Raw genomic sequence first — 7,237 nt, forward strand, 5'->3', positions numbered from 1 at the left:
AAGAAAAAAAAATTGGGATTAACAATAGACTTAAATATGAAATTCAAAACTATGAAACTTATAGAAAATAATGGGAGAAAACCTACATGATCTAGGATTTGGTAATGCCATTTTAGATACAACACCAAAAGTGAAATCCATACAAGAATAGAAAATTAAAATTTTCTGCTCTCTGAAAGACACTGATAAGATAATAAAAAGATAACCCAGAGACTGCAAGAAAATATTTGAAAACCCCCTTTTTTCCCAAGATTTTATTTATTTCTTTGAGAGAAAGTGAGAACGAGCAAGGGTAGGGGCAGAGGGAGAAGCAGGCTCCCCGCTGAGCAGGGAGCCTGATGTAGGGCTCCATGCAGGGCTCATTGGGGGATTGCATCCCAAGACTCCGAGATCATGACCTGAGCCAACCAGATGCTTAACAGACTGCACCCCTGAAAAACCCTTTTCTGATAAAAGACTTGTGTACAAAATACAGCAAGAATTCTTCAGACTCAACAATAAGAAAACAAATTAACCAATTAAAAATGGGCAAAAAAAAAGGGCAAAAAGATCTGAACAGACACCTCATCAAAGAAGATACACAAATAAGCACATGAAATGTTTGATATCATTTGTCATTAGAAAATAACAATTTAAAACAATAATTAATTTTTTACATCAGTGTGCTCTATTTTCTCCATAGATATTCTGTTAAATAAAACATTTATGTACTGTCAGACCACAGTATAGTCTCTTCTGTAAAGAGAATTCTTCACAGAATAAATTTCTTGTGCTTGTTCCATATACAAGTATTTAATTGTATCATAATTTAATTATATCTATTAAAATGGTTAAAATTCAAAACATTGACAATACAAAATACAGATGATGATGTGAAACAACAGGAACTTCACAAAATGGGTGGTAGAAATGCAGATCAGTACAGCAGTATGAAAGAAATTGGCAATTTCTTACAAAGTAAAACAGTCTTACCATTTGATCTAGCAATCGTGCTCCTAGGTATTTACCCAAATGAATTGAAAATGTATGCCCACACGAAAACCTGTACTCAAATGTTAAGGGGAGCTTTATTAATAATCACCAAGCATTTGAAGTAACCAAGATGCCCTTTAGTATGCAAATGGGTAAACTGGGATACATCCTTTGATTGAATATTATTCAGTACTAAAAAGAAGTGAGCTATCAAGCTATGATCAGACATAGAGGAACTTTTAACCAAGAAGGTATTTTGTATAATTCCAACTGTGTGATATTCTGAGAAAGACAAAGCTATGAGGTAGAGTGCAATCTGTGGCTGCCAGGAATTTGAGGGAAAGGAAGGCAATATGAATAGGGGGAGCACAGTGGAGTTTTTAAGCAGCAAAACTATTCTGTATGACAGTGTAATGACGGATATTTCATATTAGGCATTTGTCAAAACCAATAGAACTTTACAACACAGAGTGTAAACTCTAATACACACAAAGGGCTCTCATGTAAACAATGGAGTGTATTCCCTATTTTGTACTTTTCATCTTCATGACTTATTTATTTCATAACTAGAAATTTGTACTTCTTAATCCTCTTCGCCTATTTTGCCCATCCTTCCACCCCCTTTCCTCCAGCAACTACCCATTTGTTCTCTGTACTTAAGAGTCTGTTTCTGTTTTTTTGTTTGTTTAGTTTTTTGATTTCACACATAAGTGGAAGGATATGGTATTTATTTTTCTCTGACTTAATTCACCTAGCATAATAACCTCCAGGTCCATCCATGTTGTCATGAACGCAAGAGTTCATTCTTTTCCATGACTGAAAATATTCCATTGCGTGTGTGTGTATTTATACATACACATACATATACATACATAATATTTCATTATGTATATGTATACACATGTATGCATGAGTATATATCACACACACACACACACACACACGCACACACACAACACCTTCCTTATCCATTCGTCTATCAATGGATACTTAGTTTGCTTCCATATCTTAGCTATTATAAATGATGGGGCAGGAAACATAGAGGTGCATACATCTTTTTGAATTAGTGTTGGTTTTGTTTTTGTTTTTATTTTTCTGGCTAAATACCCAGCAGTAGAATTATTGGACCATACAGTATTTCTATTTTTAATTTTTTGAGGAAACTCCATACTATTTTCCATAGTGGCTGTAACAATTTGCATTCCCACTAAAGTGCACAAGTGTTTCCCTTTCTTCACATCCTAACACTTGTTATTTCTTGTCTCTTTATACTAGCCATTCTGATTGGTGATTTCTCATCATGGTTTTGATTTGCATTTCTCTGTTGATAACTGATGCTGTTGTTGTTGCTTTTTATGTAACTGTTGGCCATCTGTATGTCTTCTTTGGAAAAATGTCTATTCATGTCTTCTGCTCATTTTTTAATTGGACTGTATAGGTTTTTGGTGTTGAGTTGTATGAGTTCTTTATATATTTTTGATATTAATCCCTTATCAGATATATCAGTTGCAAATATCTTCTTCCATTCAGTAGGTTGCCTTTCATTTTGTTGATGGTTTTCTTCATTGTGCAAAAGCTTTTTATAGTGATGTAGTCTCAATAGTTTATTTTTGCTTTTGTTTTCCTTGCTTGAGTAGACATGTCCAGAAAAATATTGCTAAGGCTAATGTCTAAGAGACCACTGTACATATTTTCTCTTATGAATTTTATGGTTTTTGGTTTTACATTTAGGTCTTATATATATATTGAATTTATTTTTGTCTATGGTATAAGAAAGTGGTCCAGTTTTATTCTTTTACATGTAGCTGTCCAGTTTTCCCAATGCCATTTATTGGAGAGACTGTCTTTTCTGCATCACGTATTCTTGCCTCCTTTGTCGTAGATTAACCGACCATATAAGGGTGGATTTATTTCTGGGCTCTGTATTCTATTTCATTGATCTATATGTTTGTTTTTGTGCTAGTACCATATTGTTTGTATTACTATAACTTTGTAGTATAGCTTGAAATCTGGGATTATGATACCACTGCTTTTGTTCTTCTTCCTAAAGATTGCTTTTGCTACTTAGGGTCTTTTGTGGTTTTATAAAAGTTTAGAATTATTTGATCTAGTTCTGTGACAAATAGTATTGGTATTTTGGTATTGCATTGAATTTGTACATTGCCTTTGGTAGTAAGGACATTTTAACAATATTAATTCTCGATATTTCATTCTTTTTGATGAAATTGTTAATGGGATTGTTTTCTTAATTTCTCTTTCTGCTACTTTGCTATTAATGCATAGAAACATAACAGATTTCTGTATATTAATTTTGTATCATGCAAGTTTACTGGATTTATTTATTAGTTTAATGGTTTTCCGGTGGAGATTCTAGGGTTTTCTTTATGTAGTATTACGTCATCTGCAAGTAGTGACAGTTTTATTTCTCCCTTACTAATTTGGGTATGTTTTTATTACTTTTTCTTATCTGATTGCTGTGGCTTTTTTCCAGTAGTATGTTGAATAAAAGTGGAGAAAATGGACAGCCTCATCATTTCATACTTGTTATTCATTTTCAATATTTTTTGTTTCAGTTGAAGAATATAATTTGTAAGACTTATTTTTTTTAATTTATTAAACTTGATTTAAAGTTATGGCTTAAGGTACTTGATTTAAACATAGGATCTAACCTGGAGAATGTTCCGTGTCCACTTGAAAACAATGTGTAGTCTGCAATCATTAGATGGAGTGCTCTATATAAGTCAGTTTAAAAGTGTGGTTAAAGTCTCCTGTATCTTCACTGAAGTTTGTTTTTTGTTTTTTGTTTTCCACTGAGCTTTGGTCTAGTTGTTCTTTCCATTATTGGTAGTAGAACATTGAAATTTCTGACTATAATTGTTACTTCATGTATTTGTGGCTCTGGTATTAAATGAATAGACATTTATAATTGTCACATCTTCCTGACTTATCAACACTTGAATCATTACAAAATGTACTTCTCCATCCCTAAAAAAAAATTATCTTAAAGTTTTTTTTCTGATACTTACATAGCTATTTACTTCAGTTTTCTTTTCTTTTTGCATAGCATATCTTTTTCCATCTTTTACTTTCAATCTATGCATTTCTTTGAATTTAAGTTTTGTCCCTTATAGAGAGTGTATAGTTGGATTTTACTCTTCATCTTGCCTATTGATATGTACCTATTTTATTTGTTTGTTTAGAGATTCATCTTTAATATAATTATTGATATAGTTGGATTTACATTTTCACTTTTGGTCTTAGCTCTCTGTATGTCTTCTATTATTTTGCATTTCTAGGCCTCCTTGACTGCTTGCTTTTGTACTAAATATTTAGTATCAGTTTTAGTTTTGTTTATTTATTTATTAGTTTTTAAAGATTTTATTTATTTATTTGAGAGAGAGAGACAGAGATAGTGACAGAGACCACAAGCAGGGAGGAAAGGGAGGAAAAGGCTCCTGCTGAGCAGGGAGCCCGACACAGGGCTCGATTCTAGGCCCTAGGAATCATGACCTGAGTCGAAGGCAGATGCTTAACCTACTGAACCATCCAGGCACCCCAATTTTAGTTCCTTCTAAAAACTTAATATTTTTGTGAGTTGTTTTTTAGTGGTTGATCACAGGATTACAATATTAATCTTAATTTATTAAATTCACTTCATATTAATGCTAACTTGATTCCAGGATGATATATAAACTTTGCTCCAATATAGCTCTGATCCCCCACCACTATATTATTATTAACTTATATATGTTATATCTCTATGTGGTATAAATGCAATAATTAAATGTTATAATTATTGTGTCATAATATTTGCTTTTTAAGGACATTCGGGAAGATATGAGAAAAATATACTCACAGATTCATTTCTATTAACTGACTTATTTAGTGTTTATGGTACTCTTTATTTCTTCCTGTGACTTGAGTATTATCTTATGTAATTTCCTTTTAGTCTGAAGAATTTCCTGTATAATTTCATACAAGGCAGATCTGCGAAGAGCAGTTTCTTTCATATTTGTTTATCTGTGGCTATCTGAATTTCACTTTTATTTTTGAAAGATATTTTGCTGGACATATATTTCTGGGTTGACAGTTTTTGTTTGTTTGCTTGCTTTTCTTTCACTCCTTTGAATATGTCACTTCCCTGTCTTCTGGTTTCCATGGTTTTAGATGAAGTCAGCCCTTAGTCATATTGTGTAACTCCTCTCCATGGTGAGTCATTTTTCCTTTGCTTTATTCAAAATTTGTCTTTGTCTTTCAACAGTTTGACTATGATTTCTTTAGATGTGGATTTATTTACAATTCTATTTAAACTCAATTCTATTAAAACACTAATGCGTTTTATCAAATTGTTGTTATTTAAAAAAATTTTTTTTTCCCTTTTCTCTATCTTCCTTTGGGAGTCTCTTTTCATACTTATCAGTAGGTTGATATCCTGTAGTTCTCTAAGATTCTGCTAATTTTTCTTCATTCTTGTCTTTCTGTTCCTCTTGTTGGATAATTTCTACTAGCTTTTGTATGTCCATTAATTATATTTTCTGCTATCTCAAATTTTCTGTTAAGCCTCATATTTTATTTATTTATTTAGTTAGTTAGTTAATTATCCAGTTAGTTAGTTATTATAATATTCAACTAGAGAATTAGCTTTTTTTAAAAAAATCAGTTCTATATCTTTATTGGTAATCTCTTTTTGTTGAATCATTATTCTAATACTTTCAATTCTTAAACACCATTTGCTTTTGATTTTTAAACTTTTTATAATAGCTGCTTTGAAGACTTTGCCTGCCAAAGTCTATATCTAAAACAGTATCTATTGAGTATCTTGTCTCCCAAATTGTAATTTATACTTTTTTTTTCTAATTCAAATATCTCATAATGTTTTGTTGAAAAATTAACATTTTAGCAATTCTGGATTTTGATTTACCCTCCTGAAGGTTGTTGTTGCTATTTTTGTTTGTTTCTTTTTTCATTAAGGAATTTGTCTTGGCAAAACCTGCAAAATCTTGTTCTTCTGTGGTGAGTGGCCACTGTAACTGTCTTTGGTCAGCTTTTTTTTTTCCTTTTCTTTCTTTTTCTTTTTTTTTAAGACTGGTTTACTAGAACCATTGTCCTTATGCAGCTTAGAGGTCAATCAATGATTGGATTGATGTGTTCTACTAACTCGAGCCAATATGCTGATAGATCCATTTACAAGCAGTGGAAAAATTTAAAAATTCTGTTGCTTTCAAGTCTGCCTCACCTTCTATTTTCTCTTGAGCAATGTTTTTTGTCTTCTGTGCACATATGGGAATCTTTAGGGTCAGCCAGAGGTGTGTGTCTGTATTTGACCCTTTCTTCTCTGATGCTCATTCCTATATGCCAAACCATAAATGAGCTTTCCCCAAATATGAATGTAACCTTGGGCTGGTACAACAGTTGGCCCTTCTCAGACACCCGTGTCTGAAAATGTTACTCTCATCAATAATGCTGCTGGGTGTAGACATTGCCCACATCGCCAGATCAAATGAACCTCCTTTAGACTGCGGCCAAGAAACAGCTGGTTTGTCCTGTTCTGTCCTGGTGGAATCTCTGCATTTGTCAAGCTCTGGGGTAGGAGTTGGGGGGTAGGAAAATCATCAGGATGGATCCCCACAGAATCTTGTTCTTACTAGATGTTCCATATTCATTCAAGCATAAACACTTTTTATATAAATATAGTGCCAATTTTCAGTGTACTAAAATAGTTGTTTTTGACATTTTGTTTTGCTTCATAGTTGCTCTTGTGAAAAATTTAAAAATGCCATGACCATAGAAATAGCTCACATGACCCCCCAATTTTTTTTTAACTTTGTACAAAGGGATTCTTTGATTGTGTTATATTATAATTTTATATGATTTTTAAACTGTGAAACTTCCTGATTTCTTTGGAAGATTTACATAATGGGGAGAAATAATATCTCATTTTTGGAGTTTTTGATAGATCATGGCTAAATTAAGATTATGAGTTACTCGAAGTAGAAAAAAAAAAAGGAGAATAGACAAGCATAGACAATAAGAAACTAACAACCAAAATGTGTTCTTTGTGTTAAAGAAAGCATGGTAGGAGATGCCAGTATGTTTATTAAATATAACCTTGAAAATATTATTTCATTACTTATTTTATTTATTTTAAAATATTTTATTTATTTATTTGAGAGAGCACGAGCAGGGGGAGAAGCAGAGGGAGAAGCAGAACCCCAGGCCTCAGGACCCTGGGATCATGGGTTCATGGGATTATGACCCAAGCCAA

Source organism: Ursus maritimus, unplaced genomic scaffold (assembly GCF_017311325.1).
Source record: "Ursus maritimus isolate PB19 unplaced genomic scaffold, ASM1731132v1 scaffold_8, whole genome shotgun sequence".
Taxonomy (NCBI): Eukaryota; Metazoa; Chordata; class Mammalia; order Carnivora; family Ursidae; genus Ursus; species Ursus maritimus.